This window comes from Manis javanica, chromosome 8 (assembly GCF_040802235.1).
Source record: "Manis javanica isolate MJ-LG chromosome 8, MJ_LKY, whole genome shotgun sequence".
Taxonomy (NCBI): domain Eukaryota; kingdom Metazoa; phylum Chordata; class Mammalia; order Pholidota; family Manidae; genus Manis; species Manis javanica.
In genome coordinates, this window is record NC_133163.1 from 41,867,921 (window position 1) to 41,886,308 (window position 18,388).

Here is an 18,388-nt window from a genome sequence, read left to right on the forward strand (position 1 = left end):
ATAGACCACATATTAGGCCACCAAAAGAGCCTCAGTAAATTCAAAAAGATTGAAATTCTACCAACCAACTTTTCAGACCACAAAGGTATAAAACTAGAAATAAATTGTACAAAGAAAGCAAAAAGGCCCACAAACACATGGAGGCTTAACAACACATTCCTAAATAGTCAATGGATTGACAACCAAATTAAAATGGAGGTCCAGCAATATATGGAAATAAATGACAACAACAACACAAAGCCCCAACTTCTGTGGGATGCAGCAAAAGCAGTCTTAAGAGAAAAGTATATAGCAATCCCGGCATATTTAAAGTAGGAAGAACAAACCCAAATGAATAGTCTAAAGTCACAATTATCAAAATTGGAAAAAGAAGAACAAATGAGGCCTAAAGTCAGCAGAAGGAGGGACATAATAAAGATCAGAGAAGAAATAAACAAAATTGAGAAGAATAAAACAATAGCAAAAATCAACGAAACGAAGAGCTGGTTCTTTGAGAAAATAAACCAAATAGATAAGCCTCTAGCCAGGCTTATTAAGAGAAAAAGAGAATCAACACACATCAACAGAATCAGAAACGAGAAAGGAAACATCACGACAGACCCAACAGAAATACAAAGAATTATTAGAGACTACTATGAAAACCTATATGCTTAGACATTAGAAAACCTAGAAGAAATGGACAACTTCCTAGAAAAATACAACCTTCCAAGACTGACCAAGGAACAAACACAAAATCTAAACAAACCAATTACCAGCAAAGAAATTGCAGCGGTAATAAAAAACTACCCAAGAGCAAAACCCCAGGGCCAGTTGGATTTACCTCAGAATTTTATCAGACAAACAGAGAAGATATAGTACCCATTCTCCTTAAAGTTTTCCAAAACACAGAAGAGGAGGGAGCACTCCCAAACTCATTCTATAAAGCCAACATCACCCTAATACCAAAACCATGCAAAGACCCCACCAAAAAAGAAAATTACAGACCAATATCCCTGATGAACGTAGATGCAAATATACTCACTAATATATTAGCAAACCGAATTCAAAAATATATCAAAAGGATCATACACCACAACCAAGTGGGATTCATCCCAGTGATGCAAGTATGGTACAACATTCGAAAATCCATCAACATCATCCACCACATCAACAAAAAGAAAGACAAAAACCACATGATCATCTCCATAGATGCTGAAAAAAATGAAAAAACATCCATTCATGGTAAAAACTCTCAGCAAAATGGGTATAGAGGGCAAGTACCTCAACATAATAAAGGCCATATATGATAAACCCACAGCCAACATCATACTGAACAGCGAGAAGCTGGAAGCTTTTCCTCTGAGATCGGAAACAAGACAGGGATGCCCACTCTCCCCACTGTTATTTTACATAGTACTTGAGGTCCTAGCCATGGCAATTAGACTAAACAAAGAAATACAAGGAATCCAGATTGGTAAAGGAGAAGTTAAACTGTCACTATTTGCAGATGACATGATATTGTACATAAAAACCCTAAAGACTCCACTCCAAAACTACTAGAACTGATATCGGAACACAGCAAAGCTGCAGGATACAAAATTAACACACAGAAATCTGTGGCTTTCCTATACACTAACAATGAACCAATAGAAAGAGAAATCAGGAAAACAATTTCATTCACAATTGCATCAAAAAGAATAAAATACCTAGGAATAAACCTAATCAAGGAAGTGAAAGACCTATACCCTGAAAACTATAAGACACTCTTAAGAGAAATTAAAGGGGACACTAACAAATGGAAACTCGTCCCATGCTCTTGGGTAGGAAGAATTAATATTGTCAAAATGGCCATCTTGCCCAAAGCAATATACAGATTTGATGCAATCCCTATCAAATTACCAACAACATTCTGTAACGAACTTGAACAAAAAGTTCAAAAATTCATATGGAAACACCAAAGACCCCGAATAGCCAAAGCAATCCTGAGAAAGAAGAATAAAGTGGCAGGGATCTCACTCCCCAACTTCAAGCTCTACTATGAAGCCATAGTAATCAAGACAATTTGGCACTGGCACAAGAACAGAGCCACAGACTAGTGGAACAGATTAGAGACTCCAGATATTAACCCAAGCTGATATGGTCAATTAATATTCGATAAAGGAGCCATGGACATACAATGGGGAAATGATAGTCTCTTCAACAGATGGTGCTGGCAAAACTGGACAGCTACATGTAAGAGAATGAAGCTGGATCACTGTCTAACCCCATACACAAAAGTAAATTTGAAATGGATCAAAGACCTGAATGTAAGTCATGAAACCATAAAACTATTAGAAAAAAACACAGGCAAAAATCTCTTGGACATAAACATGAGCAACTTCTTCATGAACATATCTCCCCTGGCAAGGGAAACGAAAGCAAAAATGAACAAGTGGGACTATATCAAGCTGAAAAGCTTCTGTACAGCAAAGGACACCATCAATAGAACAAAAAGGTACCCTACAGTATGGGAAAATATATTCATAAATGTCAGATCTGATAAGGGGTTGACATCCAAAATATATAAAGAGCTCATACACCTCAACAAATAAAAAGCAAATAATCCAATTAAAAAATGGGCAGAGGAGCTGAACAGACAGTTCTCCAAAGAAGAAATTCAGATGGCCAACAGACACATGAAAAGATGCTCCACATCACTAGTCATCAGAGAAATGCAAATTAAAACCACAATGAGATATCACCTCACACCAGTAAGGATCGCCACCATCAAAAAGACAAACAACAACAAATGTTGGCGAGGTTGTGGAGAAAGGGGAACCCTCCTACACTGCTGGTGGGAATGTAAATTAGTTCAACCATTGTGGAAGGCAATATGGAGGTTCCTCAAAAAGCTCAAAATAGAAATACCATTTGACCCAGGAATTCCACTTCTGGGAATTTACCCTAAGAATGCAGCAACCCAGTTTGAAAAAGACAGATGCACCCCTATGTTTATTGCAGCACTATTTATGATAGCCAGGAAATGGAAGCAACCTAAGTGTCCATCAGTAGATGAATGGATAAAGAAGCTGTGGTACATATACACAATGGAATACTACTCAGCCATAAGAAAAGGGCAAATCCTACCATTTGCAGCAACATGGATGGAGCTGGAGGGTATTATGCTCAGTGAAACAAGCCAAGCGGAGAAAGAGAAATATCAAATGATTTCACTCATATGTGGAGTATAAGAACAAAGGAAAACTGAAGGAACAAAACAACAGCAGAATCACAGATCCCAAGAATGGACTAATAGTTACCAAAGGGAAAAGGACTGTGGAGGATGGGTGGGAAGGGTGAGATATGGGTGGGGGAAAAGAAAGGGGACTTTACAATTAGCATGTATAATGTTGGGGGGGCATGGGACAGGATGTGCAACACAGAGAAGACACGTAGTGATTCTACAGCATCTTACTACACTGATGGACAGTGACTGTAATGGTGTTTCTGGGGGTATTTAGTGAAGGGGGAAGTCTAGTAAACATAATGTTCATCATGTAATTGTAGGTTAATGATAACTAAATGAATAAAAGAAAAAAAAAGAAAAAAACAACAGTGCTGAATCATTTGGGTATATATTCATTTTATGATAATTCTTTCCAGTATATGGTTTACACTGGGCATACAGTTCTGAAAGTACATTCTGAGAGGTCTGCTTAATGTCTATAGGCATCAGTGCTTATAGGATAGTATTTATATCGGGGCAACATTTTTGTTCCTATTTAACATAAGATATTTTGATGTAATTTTTCTCATTGAGGTACCCCCATGCATACTTATTTCATTACATCCTGGAAGGTTTTATTGTGGTGGTCATCACTGCCATTGTTATTACTGTTTCATGGTAATGTAGTTTCTTAGTAACAACATTTTGGGAGTGTGTCAGGCATACATCCTGTGGAATGGGGCAGGTATACATCCTGTCAAAGTTGCCTGTGGTTTGAAAATATTTTTGAGGCATAGATCTAGTGATAAGGTCTAATTATTATGTCTTTATTCTCACCAATCACCCCCCAAAAAATCAATTCATCCTTCACCAAAAGTTGGCAAACACTACTTCACACCCTTAAGGAAAATGTTATGCCACACCAAGAACAAATTGAAAGCCCAAAGACAAAACTGTCATTCTATGCTCTGTCATTCAGCAGCAAATGTCCATTGGCTGTCATTCTATGCTCTGTCATTCAGCAGCAAATGTCCATTGGCTGATGGGTACATTAACAAAATATGGTAAACTATTTGATGGAATACTATTCAGTAATAAAAAGGAATGAACTATCAATAAATGCTACAACATGGATGAACCTAAAAATCATTATGCTGAGTGAAAAAAGCCAGTCAGAAGGCCAAATATTGTATAATTTATTCTATATGAAATATCATTTATATGGAGATTTAAAAAAACAAAAGACAAATCTATGGAAGTCAAAAACAAAGTAGTATTTGTCTGAGGCTGGGGTGAGAACAGGGACTAATTGTAAATGGGTATTAGAATGATGGAAATATTCTTCAACTGTACCATGATGATTGCATAATTTGATAAAATTACTAAAATCATTAAAATATATACTCAAAACTGGTGAATTTTATGGTATATAAATTACATCTCAATGAAGAATCACTAGGACTTGGTTTTCACTCTAGTTTTTCTTTTTTTTTTTAGAATTCAAAACACTGTTTATTCATTCTATTGATGTGCCTCCATCAACAAGGACAAAAATATTAAAGTTGTCTTTTTTCCTTAATAGTTGGTTCATTTGAAGCTTCATATAAAAATAACCTTCATTTCAACTGAATGCAATAATCTTTAATTTCTATTTGTTAGCTTGTGACTTTTGCCTTGTGATAATGCTGCACATTTTTTTTTTTTTTTTTGAGAGGGCATCTCTCATATTTATTGATCAAATGGTTGTTAACAACAATAAAATTCAGTATAGGGGGGTCAATGCTCAATGTACAATCATTAATCCATCTCAAGCCTAATTCTCGTCAGTCTCCAATCTTCTGAAGCATAACGAACAAGTTCTTACATGGTGAACGAATTCTTACAGAGTGAATAAATTCTTACATGGTGAACAGTACAAGGGCATTCATCACAGAAACTTTCGGTTTTGATCATGCAATATGACCTATAAACCATCAGGTCAAATATGAATATTCATTTGATTTTTGTACTTGATTTATATGTTGATCCCACATTTCTCCTATTATTATTATTATTTTTATTTTTAATAAAATGCTGAAGTGGTAGGTAGATGCAAGATAAAGGTAGAAAACATAGTTTAGTGCTGTAAGAAGGCAAATGTAGATGATCAGATGATCAGGTGTGTGCCTATGGACTAAGTATTAATCCAGGCTAGACAAGGGCAGCAAGACATCCACGGATGCAGAAGATTTCTCTCAAAGCAGGGGGGGTGAGGTTCTGAGCCTCACCTCTGTTGATCCCCAAATTCTCACCTGATGGCCCCCCTGCGACTGTGCCTGTCTTAGGTTGTTCCTCCCTTGAGGAATCTTACCCGTCTCTGGCTAACCAGTCATCTTCCGGGGCCATACAGGGAAATGTAAAGTTGGTAAGTGAGAGAGAAGCCATATTGTTTGCAAAGGTTAGCTTTTTATTTCTTTGCAGATTTATGCCCTGTGGCTTCTATGCCCAGCACTTGTCTCGAGGTATCTTTACCACCTGGAGGAATTATGATACTCGGTAAATTCGATATGAGGCACGAATTCTATTTAAGGTTTGTAATTAGGAAGGAAGAAGAAAAGCTATAGATGTAGCATATGAAGGAAACTTGGGAGGATTGATTATTTCTTTGACATATCTTCTTGTATAGTACCTTAAGTATGTATAGGTTTTAAACTACTAACTAATTTGCACACACATATTAACATAATAGGAATACGGTGACATAAACAAAGCAAATCTATAATTACCAGCCATCTCCAGTGAAGCCAAGAAAACCATTTAGGCACCCTAGGCATTTGTGAAAATTTATCTATAATATGATGGATATTTTCCAACTGTACTTGAACCATCAGACAAATTAAAGCAGCCCATTTCTGGGATCTGTTCACATCCCATATGTTCTTTTAACCATAGATAGTCTATAGTCATGAGATTTTGGGGTGCTACAACTTGCACCCCTCCCAACTCCTGGTTGAGTTCCAACAGTACAGATCCAGTCAAATTCGTTGTCTCACTGTATGCACATGCCAGCCTAGACATCTCCCTCCTCCTTCTTATGGCAAGTCCAGGAGACGGTGGGCTGGATGCAGCCACAACCGCAGCATCGTCCGGATCCCTGGGGAGGCTTTTTGATGATCATCCCCCGGCACGAGTCCTCCAGAGAGTGCTGATGCCGGAAGCTCCTCCTCATATCGTATCTTATTTCATTTTCTGGGTATCCAAGCTAGGCCTTGATCTTCTGCGTAGAAACAAACAGACCCTTTGCCCACACTTTGACATGCCCTCTATACCACTGTGCAGAACTCATTGGAGGTCAGCACACAGTAACTGCTTTTTTTTTTTTTTTTTTTTTTTAATTAAGAGAAAGGAATATTATCAGAAAAGAGTACCTCCATAGCTGATCATCTGACACCCTTTAAGTGATCAACATTAAGGATATTTAAAGCATGCGTTGATCTTTGATTTACCAATAGTTTTATCCTGTTAACGAGTAATCCCCCTTTTCTTTCTTTCTTTCTTTTTTTTTTTTTTTTAAATTTTTAATCTACCCTTACATGAAGAATACTATGTTTACTATGCTCTCCCCTATATCAGGTCCCCCCTAACAACCCCATTACGGTTACTGTCCATCAGCTTAGCAAAATGTGGTAGAGTCACTACTTGTCCTCTCTGTGTTGTGCAGCCCACCCTCCTCTTTCTCCCTCCCCCCCATGCATGCTAATCTTAATACCCCCCTTCTTCTTCCCCCCCCTTATCCCTCCCTGCCCACCCATCCTCCCCAGTTCCTTTCCCTTTGGTACCTGTTAGTCCATTTTTGGGTTCTGTAATTCTGCTGCTGCTTTGTTCCTTCAGTTTTTCCTTTGTTCCTATACTCCTCAGATGAGTGAAATCATTTGGTATTTCTCTTTCTCCGCTTGGCTTATTTCACTGAGCATAATACTCTCCAGCTCCATCCATGTTGCTGCAAATGGTTGGATTTTTCCACTTCTTATGGCTGAGTAGTATTCCATTGTGTATATGTACCACATCTTCTTTATCCATTCATCTACAGATGGACATTTAGGTTGCTTCCAATTCTTGGCTATTGTAAATAGTGCTGCGATAAACATAGGAGTGCATCTGTCTTTCTCAAACTTGATTGCTGCGTTCTTAGGGTAAATTCCTAGGAGTGGAATTCCTGGGTCAAATGGTAGGTCTGTTTTGAGCATTTTGATGCACCTCCATACTGCTTTCCACAATGGTTGAACTAATTTACATTCCCACCAGCAGTGTAGGAGGGTTCCCCTTTCTCCACAGCCTCGCCAACATTTGTTGTTGTTTGTCTTTTGGATGGCAGCTATCCTTACTGGTGTGAGGTGATACCTCATTGTAGTTTTAATTTGCATTTCTCTGATAATTAGCGATGTGGAGCATCTTTTCATGTGTCTCTTGGCCATCTGTATTTCTTTTTTGGAGAACTGTCTGTTCAGTTCCTCTGCCCATTTTTTAATTAGGTTATTTGTTTTTTGTTTGTTGAGGCGTGTGAGCTCTTTATATATTCTGGACGTCAAGCCTTTATCAGATCTGTCATTTTCAAATATATTCTCCCATACTGTAGGGTTCCTTTTTGTTCTATTGATGGTGTCTTTCGCTGTACAGAAGCTTTTCAGCTTAATGTAGTCCCACTTGCTCATTTTTGCTGTTGTTTTCCTTGCCTGGGGAGATATGTTCAAGAAGAGATCACTCATGTTTATGTCTAAGAGGTTTTTGCCTATGTTTTTTTCCAAGAGTTTAATGGTTTCGTGACTTACATTCAGATCTTTGATCCATTTTGAGTTTACCTTTGTATATGGGGTTAGACAATGGTCCAGTTTCATTCTCCTACATGTAGCTGTCCAGTTTTGCCAGCACCATCTGTTGAAGAGACTGTCATTTTGCCATTGTATGTCCATGGCTCCTTTATCAAATATTAATTGACCATATATGTTTGGGTTAATTTCTGGGGTCTCTAATCTGTTCCACTGGTCTGTGGCTCTGTTCTTGTGCCAGTACCAAATTGTCTTGATTACTATGGCTTTGTAGTAGAGCTTGAAGTTGGGGAGTGAGATCCCCCCTACTTTATTCTTCTTTTTCAGGATTGCTTTGGCTATTCGGGGTCTTTGGTGTTTCCATATGAATTTTTGAATTATTTCTTCCAATTCATTGAAGAATGTTGCTGGTAATTTGAGAGGGATTGCATCAAATTTGTATATTGCTTTCGGCAGGATGGCCATTTTGACGACATTAATTCTTCCTAGCCATGAGCATGGGATGAGTTTCCATTTATTAGTGTCCCCTTTAATTTCTCTTAAGAGTGACTTGTAGTTTTCAGAGTATAAGTCTTTCACTTCCTTGGTTAGGTTTATTCCTAGGTATTTTATTCTTTTTGATGCAATGGTGAATGGAATTGTTTTCCTGATTTCTCTTTCTATTGATTCGTTGTTAGTGTATAGGAAAGCTACAGATTTCTGTGTGTTGATTTTGTATCCTGCAACTTTGCTGTATTCCGATATCAGTTCTAGTAGTTTTGGAGTGGAGTCTTTAGGGTTTTTTATGTACAGTATCATATCATCTGCAAATAGTGACAGTTTAACTTCTTCTTTACCAATCTGGATTCCTTGTATTTCTTTGTTTTGTCTGATTGCCGTGGCTAGGACCTCCAGTACTATGTTAAATAACAGTGGGGAGAGTGGGCATCCCTGTCTGGTTCCCGATCTCAGTGGAAATGCTTTCAGCTTCTCGCTGTTCAGTATAATGCTGGCTGTGGGTTTATCATAGATGGCCTTTATTATGTTGAGGTACTTGCCCTCTATTCCCATTTTGCTGAGAGTTTTTATCATGAATGGATGTTGAATTTTGTCAAATGCTTTTTCGGCATCTATGGAGATGATCATGTGGTTTTTGTCTTTCTTTTTGTTGATGTGGTGGATGATGTTGATGGATTTTCGAATGTTGTACCATCCTTGCATCCCTGGGATGAACCCCACTTGGTCATGGTGTATGATCCTTTTGATATACTGTTGAATTCTGTTTGCTAATATTTTATTGAGTATTTTTGCATCTACATTCATCAGGGATATTGGTCTGTAATTTTCTTTTTTGGTGGGGTCTTTTCCTGGTTTTGGTATTAGGGTGATGTTGGCTTCATAGAATGAGTTTGGGAGTATTCCCTCTTCTTCTATTTTGTGGAACACTTTAAGGAGAATGGGTATTATGTCTTCTCTGTGTGTCTGATAAAATTCCGAGGTAAATCCGTCCGGCCCCGGGGTTTTGTTCTTGGGTAGTTTTTTGATTACTGTTTCAATTTCTTTGCTTGTAATTGGTTTGTTTAACTTTTGTGTTTCTTCCTTGGTCAGTCTTGGGAGGTTGTATTTTTCTAGGAAGTTGTCCATTTCTTCTAGGTTTTCCAGCTTGTTGGCATATAGGTTTTCATAGTAGTCTTTAATAATTCTTTGTATTTCTGTGGAGTCTGTCGTGATTTTTCCATTCTCATTTCTGATTATGTTGATTTGTGTTGACTCTCTTTTTCTCTTAATAAGTTGGGCTAGAGGCTTATCTATTTTGTTTATTTTCTCAAAGAACCAGCTCTTGGTTTCGTTGATTTTTGCTATTGTTTTATTCTTCTCAATTTTGTTTATTTCTTCTCTGATCTTTATTATGTCCCTCCTTCTGCTGACTTTAGGCCTCATTTGTTCTTCTTTTTCCAGTTTTAATAATTGTGATGTTAGACTATTCATTTGGGATTGTTCTTCCTTCTTCAAGTGCCTGGATTGCTATATACTTTCCTCTTAAGACTGCTTTCGCTGCATCCCACAGAAGTTGGGGCTTAGTGTTGTTGTTGTCATTTGTTTCTATATATTCCTTGATCTCTATTTTGATTTGTTCATTGATCCATTGATTATTTAGTAGCATGTTGTTAAGCCTCCATGTGTTTGTGAGCCTTTTTGTTTTCTTTGTAGAATTTATTTCTACTTTCATACCTTTGTGGTCTGAAAAATTGGTTGGTAGAATTTCAATATTGTGGAATTTACTGAGGCTCTTTTTGTGAGCTAGTATGTGGTCTATTCTGGAGAATGTTCCATGTGCACTTGAGAAGAATGTATATCCTGTTGCTTTTGGATGTAAAGTTCTATAGATGTCTATTAGGTCCATCTGTTCTAGTGTGTTGTTCAGTGCCTGTGTGTCTTTACTTATTTTCTGCCCGGTGGATCTATCCTTTGGGGTGAGTGGTGTGTTGAAGTCTCCTACAATGAATGCATTGCAGTCTATTTCCCTCTTTAGTTCTGTTAGTATTTGCTTCACATATGCTGGTGCTCCTGTATTGGGTGCATATATATTTAGAATGGTTATATCCTCTTGTTGGACTAAGCCCTTTATCATTATGTAGTGGCCTTCTTTATCTCTTGTTACTTTCTTTGTTTTGAAGTCTATTTTGTCTGATATTAGTACTGCAACCCCTGCTTTCTTCTCACTGTTGTTTGCCTGAAATATGTTTTTCCATCCCTTGACTTTTAGTCTATGCTTATCTTTGGGTTTAAGGTGAGTTTCTTGTAAGCAGCATATAGATGGGTCTTGCTTTTTTATCCATTCTATTACTCTATGTCTTTTGATTGGTGCATTAAGTCCATTTACATTTAGGGTGACTATTGAAAGATATGTATTTATTGCCATTGCAGGCTTTAGATTCGTGGTTACCAAAGGTTCAAGGTTAGCTTCTTTAGTATCTTACTGCCTAACTTAGCTCGCTTATTGAGCTGTTATATACACTGTCTGGAGAGTCTTTTCTTCTCTCCCTTCTTATTCCTCCTCCTCCATTCTTCATATGTTGTGTGTTTTGTTCTGTGCTCTTTTTAGGGGTGCTCCCATCTAGAGCAGTCCCTGTAGGATGCCCTGTAGAGGTGGTTTGTGGGAAGCAAAATCCCTCAGCTTTTGCTTGTCTGGGAATTGTTTGATCCCACCATCATATTTAAATGATAGTCGTGCTGGATACAGTATCCTTGGTTCAAGGCCTTTCTGTTTCATTGCATTAAGTATATCATGCCATTCTCTTCTGGCCTGTAGGGTTTCTGTTGAGAAGTCTGATGTTAGCCTGATTGGTTTTCCTTTATAGGTGACCTTTTTCTCTCTAGCTGCCTTTAAAACTCTTTCCTTGTCCTTGATCCTTGCCATTTTAATTATTATGTGTCTTGGTGTTGTCCTCCTTGGATCCTTTCTGTTGGGGGTTCTGTATAATTCCATGGTCTGTTCGATTATTTCCTCCCCCAGTTTGGGGAAGTTTTCAGCAATTATTTCTTCAAAGACACTTTCTATCCCTTTTCCTCTTTCTTCCTCTTCTGGTATCCCTATAATACGAATGTTTTTCCTTTTGTATTGGTCACATATTTCTCTTAGTGTTGTTTCATTCCTGGAGATCCTTTTATCTCTCTCTCTGTCAGCTTCTATACGTTCCTGTTCTCTGGCTTCTATTCCTTCAATGGCCTCTTGCATCTTATCCATTCTGCTTATAAATCCTTCCAGGGATTGTTTCACTTCTGTGATCTCTTTCCTGACATCTGTGATCTCCTTCCAGACTTCATCCCACTGCTCTTGCATTTTTCTCTGCATCTCATCCCACTGCTCTTGCATTTTTCTCTGCATCTCATCCCATTGCTCTTGCATTTTTTTCTGCATCTCTGTCAGCATGTTCATGATTTTTATTTTGAATTCTTTTTCAGGAGGACTAGTTAGGTCTGTCTCCTTCTCAGGTGTTGTCTCTGTGATCTTTGTCTGCCTGTAGTTTTGCCTTTTCATGGTGATAGAGATAGTTTGCAGAGCTGGTACAAGTGACCGCTGGAAGAGCTTCCCTTCTTGTTGGTTTGTAGCCTTTTCCTGGGAGAATAGCGACCTCTAGTGGCTTGTGCTGGGCAGCTGTGTGCAGACAGGGCTTCTGCTTCCTGCCCAGTTGCTTTGGGGTTTATCTCCACTGTTGCTGTGGGCTTGGCCTGGCTGGGGCTGTTCCTCCAAAATGGTGGAGCCCCGTTGGAGGGGGAGCAGCCAGGAGACTATTTATCTCCGTAAGGGGCCTCTGTGCTCCCTGCTGCCCAGGGGGTTAGAGTGCCCAGAGATCCCCAGATTCCCTGCTTCTGGTCTAAGTGACCTGTCCTGCCCCTTTAAGATTTCCAAAAAGCACTCTCCAAACCAAAACAACAACAGCAACAATGAGAGAGGGAACAGAAAGAAAGAGAAAAAAAAAAAGGAAAAAAAAGGAAAAAACAAGCGATTTTTTTTTTTTTTTTTTTTTTCCTCAGGTGCCGGTCCCAGGCACCCGCTCACTGGTCCTGCTGCCCTGTCTCCCTAGCACCAGGGTCCCTGTCCTTTCAAGGCTTCCAAAAAGCACCCACCCACCAGTCCGGCAGGGAAGGAACGCTCAATATTCTTTGTCCTCAGGCACTTGTCCCACGTACCCGCTCACCAGTCCCGCTGCCCTGCCTCCCTAGCACCGGGGTCCCTGTCCCTTCAAGGCTTCCAAAAAGCACTCGGCAAAAAGAGAGAAAAAAAAGGGGAAAAACGCGCGATTTCTTCCGTCCTCAGGTACTGGTCTCAGGCACCCACCCACCGGTCCCACAGGGAAAAATGCGGGATATTCTTTGTCCTCAGGTGCCGGTCCCAGGCACCCGCTCACCAGTCCCGCCGCCCTGCCTCCCTAGCACCGGGGTCCCTGTCCCTTTTAGGCTTCCAAAAAGCACTCGCAGAAAAGAGAAAAAAAAAAGGGGAAAAACGCGCGATTTCCTCTGTCCTCAAGTGCCGGTCTCAGGCACCTGCCCACCGGTCCCGCAGGGAAAAACGGGGGATAATCTTTGTCCTCAGGCGCCGGTCCCAGCCACCCGCTCACCAGTCCCACCACCGTGCCTCCCTAGCACTGGGGTCCCCGTCCCTTCAAGGCTTCCAAAAAGCGCTCGCCCAAAAGAGAAAAAAAAAAAAAAAGGGGAAAAACGCGCGACCTCCTCCGTCCTCAGGCACCGGTCTCAGGCACCCGCCCCCAGGTCTCGCAGGGAGAAACGCGGGATATTGTTTGTCCTCCGGCGCCGTTCCCAGGCACCTCCTCACCGGTCCCGCCACCCTGCCTCCCCAGCAACGGGGGCCCGTCCCTCTAAGGCTTCCAAAAAGCGCTCGCCAAAAAAAAACTGCTCCGGTTTCTCTCCACCCGCCGGGAGCCGGGGGGAGGGGCGCTCGGGTCCCGCCGGGCTGGGGCTTGTATCTTACCCCCTTCACAAGGCGCTGGGTTCTTGCAGGTGTGGATGTGGTCTGGATGTTGTCCTGTGTCCTGTGGTCTCTATTTTAGGAAGATTTTTCTTTGTTATATTTTCATAGCTCTATGTGTTTTTGGGAGGAGATTTCCACTGCTCTACTCACGCCGCCATCTTGGCTCCGCCTCCTCTCTAGTTTTTCTTTTTTTATTAAAGTGTCATTGATATACAATCTTAGGAAGGTTTCACATGAACAACATTAGGCTTTCAACATTCACCCATATTATCAAATTCTCACCTCCCCATTGCAGTCACTGTCTATCAGTGTAGTAAGATACTAGAAAGTCACTACTTGTCTTCTCTGTGCTGTACTGCCTTCCCTGTGACCTACCTTTATTGTGATTGCAAATTATAGTGCCTGTTAATCCCCTTCTCCCTCCCCCCCCTTTGGTAACCCTTAATCCCTTCTTGGAGTCTGAGTCTGCTGCTATTTTATTCCTTCAGTTTTGCTTTGTTTTTATACTCCACAAATGAGTGAAATAATCTGGTACTTGTCTTCCTTCACCTGGCTTATTTCACTGAGTATAATACCCTCTAGCTCCATCCATGGTGTTGCAAATGGTAAGATTTGTTTTCTTTTTATCACTGAATAATATTCCATTGTATGTATGTACTCCCTCTTCTTTATCCATTCATCTACTGGTGAACACTTAGGTTGCTTCCATATCTTGGCTTTGTAAATAGTGCTGTAATAAACACAGGGGTGTATATGTCTTCTTGAATCTGTGATCTTGTTTTCTTTGTATATATTCCTAGGAGTGGAATTCCTGGGTCAAATGGTATTTCTATTTTTAGTTTTTTGAGGAATTTCAAATTGCTTTCCACAGTGGTTGAACTAATTTACATTTCCACCAGCAGTGTAGGAGGTTCCCCTTTCTCTGCATCCTTGCCAGCATTTGTTGTTCCTTGTCTTTTGGATGTTGACCATCCTAACTGGTGTGAGGTGATATTGCATTGTGGTTTTAATTTGCATTTCCCTGATGATTAGCTTGTGGAACATCTTTTCATGTGACTGTTGGTCATCTGAATTTCTTCTTTGGAGAAGTATCTGTTGAGATCCTCTGCCCATTCTTTAATCAGGTTATTTGTTTTTGGGTGTTGAGGCTTATGAGTTCTTTATATATTCTGGCTGTTAACCCCTTATCAGATAAGTCAATTACAAGCATATTCTCCCATACTGTAGGATGCCTTTTTGGTCTGCTGATGGTGTCCTTTGCTGTACAGAAGCTTTTTAGTTTGATGTAGTCCCTCTTGTTCATTTTTGCTCCTGTTTCCCTTGCCCAATGAGATGTGTTCAGGAAAAAGTTGCTCATGTTTTTATTCAAGAGATGTTTGCCTCTGTTTTCTTCTATGCATTTTATGGTTTCCTGACTTACATTCAGGTCTTTGATCCATTTTGAGTTCACTTTTGTGTATGGAGTTAGACAATAATCCAGTTCATTCTATTACATGCAGCTGTCCAGTTTTGCCAACACCAGTTGTTGAAGAGGCTGTCTTTTCTCCATTGTATATCCATGGCTCCTTTATCATATATAAATTGGTCATATATGTATGGGTTTATGTCTGGGCTCTTTATTCTGTTCCATTGATCTATGGGTCTGTTCTTGTGCCAGTACCAAATTGTTTTGACTACTGTGGCTTTGTAGTAGAGCTTGAAGTTAGGGTGCGTAATCCCCCCAGTTTTATTCTTCCTTCTCAGGATTGCTCTGGCTATTCAGGGTCTTTGTGGTTCCATGTAGATTTTAGAACTATTTGTTCTAGTTTGTTGAAGAAGGTTTTGGTATTTTGATAGGGATTACATTGAATCTGTAGATTGCTTTAGGCAGGATGGCCATTTTGACAATATTTCTTCCTATCCATGAGCACAGGATATATTTGCACTTATTGGTATCTTCTTTAATTTCACTCATGAGTGTCTTGTAGTTTTCAGGGCATAGGTATTTTACCTCCTTGGTTAGGTTTATTCCTAGGCATTTTATTCTTTTTGATGCAATTGTAAATGGAGTTGTTTTCCTGATTTCTCTTTATGCTAATTTATTGTTAGTGTATAGGAATGCAACAGATTTCTGTGTATTAATTTTATATCCTGCAGCTTTGCTGGATTCAGTTATTAGTTCTAATAGTTTTTGGGTTGATTCTTTAAGGTTTTCCATGTATAATATGTCATCTGCAAACAATACAGTTTAACTTCTTCTTTGCCAATTGGATGCCTTTTACCTCTTTGTGTTGTCTGATTGCCATGACTAAGACCTCCAGTACTATGTTGAATGAAAATGCATTTCCACTCTACTTTTGACTTTGCTGTACATGTGCCGTGTGACAGGTATCAAAGCTGTGGAATAGAATGGTCCAGAGAGGTTTGCTTGTCACATCTTACAACATTACAAATGTCTGTTCTCCATCCAATTTGGAACTCCACCACCAGGAATCTATGTATCAAAAATTATTGGTGAGTAGTGGTTGTCTCTTAGAAATATATCGATATGGCTTTCTTCATGCCATAGGAGAAGAGGGCCCCCCCTTATTTTATCCAAAGCTTATGCTCGAGTTGGGCTCTGGACCTCATTCCCCACACCTCCTAGGTGGCCATGATTGCTTCTTGTTTTTCCCCATCAGCATCTCTCTACAAAGGAAAATCTTCCCTCAACTTGTCTTCTCCTCTAGCAACCATCTTATCTCCTTTCTTCCCTTCTCTTCCCTTCCTTCCTGTCCGGTTCCCTCTCCTCCTTTCCCCTCCCTTCCTCTCCCCTTCTCTTCCCTTCCCTTTCTTTTCTTCTCAACTAACCTTACTGGAAAAATTGTTTGTTTTTATTGTTTCATCTTTCTCACTTCCCATCATTCCTTAACCCATTATAGTCTAGACTTTGCTGCTTGACCAAAATTGCTCTTGCTTAACATATCAGTGACTTCTTTAGTTGCTGAATCCAACGGACACATCTCAGTTTTTAACCTATACAACTCACAAGTTTTCAAACTGTTTGACTTTTCTCTCTGAAACTTTCTCTTCCAACAGCTTCTGCACCATTTTGGCTTATAACATACTTTATGGATAGTTCTGTGGAGTCTTCTACTATTCTCTCTCTTAACATATATTCTCAACCATTTTGTTTTTGGCTCACTCTTCTCTTCTCACCTCTACATGCTCTCCGTGAGTCGTTCTGTCCTCTTCCATGGCTTCATTTACCATTTTATACTCATGTCCACTCCCCACTCTCCAAAAATCTGTGCCTTCAGCTCAGATCTATTCCCTGAGTTTAAAACCCTTTATTATCCAACTATCTACTGATTGGTTCTTAAGCTCAACATGTCCAAATCTTAACTTATGCTTGGAAATTGGCCCCATATCCTACATTTCTTATCATTCTGAAAGATAATCCTCCTTCCAGGATTCCAAACTAGAAACCTGAAATAGCCACTCCCAACATCTCCCTCACTTCTAATTCCTGAATTCAATTAGTCATGAAGTCCTAGGATTTCTCTTTCTTGTATATCTCAGGTCTGTTACTTCCTCTCCATCCTGACCACTACTCTATTAGTTCAGACCTTCATCATCTTTCTCTCTCACTCTCTAGTTTTGCTTATATAGGAACGCAGCCTGGTAGCCACAGAAGGAGTTTATGATTTTTTTTGCACTGTTGCTTGGGTCTTTATGATCAGTAAATCCCTGAAAGAAGAAATTCGGTGAAAACTGCCTCTTTGAAGAGTTCATTGTCAGATAGCTGCAGGACTTGGAGATGGCATCAAATATCACTTTAGCAAAGTTGCCCAAGTGGCAGGGCAGCTTCTACCAGAAGTATAACAATTATCCACATCCATCATCAGGAGCAGTGGCAGGCACAAGAGCAGAGATAATGTCAGTTCATTTAGGGGCAAGAATGAGGTGCACCCCTAATGAGACCCAGCATTCTGTCACATGCAAAGAGAGTGTCACCTGTCAAGAATGAAGTGTTTATTTATCTTGTTCTCCTTATAGTAGCCTCATCTTATAGGAATTAAAGTAACTTGGTCAGAATGATGGCACCATAGATGACAGTTTGACTTTCTTGGGGCATTTGGATTGCCAGATAATCCAGTGGCTACAAACACCTAAAGCCTAGGTCATTTACTACCCTCTGTCTGTTTCAGAATGGACAAGATCTTCAGGGCCTTGATGGACTGGGAGGTAGTTAAAAAGTCTCAGATTTCTCTGTTGGCAGGGAAAAGAGATCTCCTTCGGGGAAATAACCTTCATGACCTTGACCAGCTTGTGTACCAACTACCACTCCTTCCTTGGCCTTGCTTCCAAGGGCCTGGCTGCCACACCAAAGGCTTCCATTAACTTTCTCAGCCCCCCACTCCAGAGTCCTTCCCAGGGCCTCAATGCCTAACCAAAGGACTAATGTCCTCATCTGCCACTCGGTGTGTTCTCTAGAAAACAAAAGCACTCATCACCTTTTCCTCGTCTTATGGTGACTGCTTCTTCACTCTTCGTCCTGCCTGAGTTATTGTCCTGTCTCTTCACGTTCCTCATTTACTTTTATTTCTTCACACTGTTGCCCAAGAGATTTTTCTAAAATCCAACCCTGATCATGTCATCTTCTTGCTTACAACCCATAACCATTAAGGTGAATTCCAGATTGTTTGGTACGGTAAACAAAATCCCTCAGGACCTGACCCCTGCTCATCTCTTCCTGGCCGTTTTTTCCCACCATTGTCCTCTTAGAGCTCTGCTAACAGTACTGAACTGTGAGCAGTTCCTAAATTGTGCATGTTTTTTCAGTTCTGTTACTTTGTACCCTGCTCCCTCTTCCTATATGGAACTGCTGTCATTCTTCAGGATTTAGCTCAGATGTTCCCTTTACTGGGAAGTCTGTGGCTTTCCACTTTGTATTACATATCCCTT

The 18,388-nt window shown here is 40.0% G+C and overlaps 1 protein-coding gene across 3 annotated transcripts in view; it reads left to right on the forward strand.

The window, feature by feature from the left end:
• ARMH4 (armadillo like helical domain containing 4) overlaps positions 1 to 18,388 on the forward strand; it is a 179,310-nt gene that overhangs the window by 8,948 nt on the left and 151,974 nt on the right. Inside the window, exon 2 of one of the 3 annotated variants that reach the window (XM_037007076.2) lies at positions 15,830 to 15,955. The exons of the other annotated variants lie outside the window; for them this stretch is intronic. The gene's annotated coding sequence lies outside the window, so the exon portion shown is untranslated. The remainder of the gene's footprint in view (positions 1 to 15,829; positions 15,956 to 18,388) is intronic. 3 annotated transcript variants of the gene reach the window in all.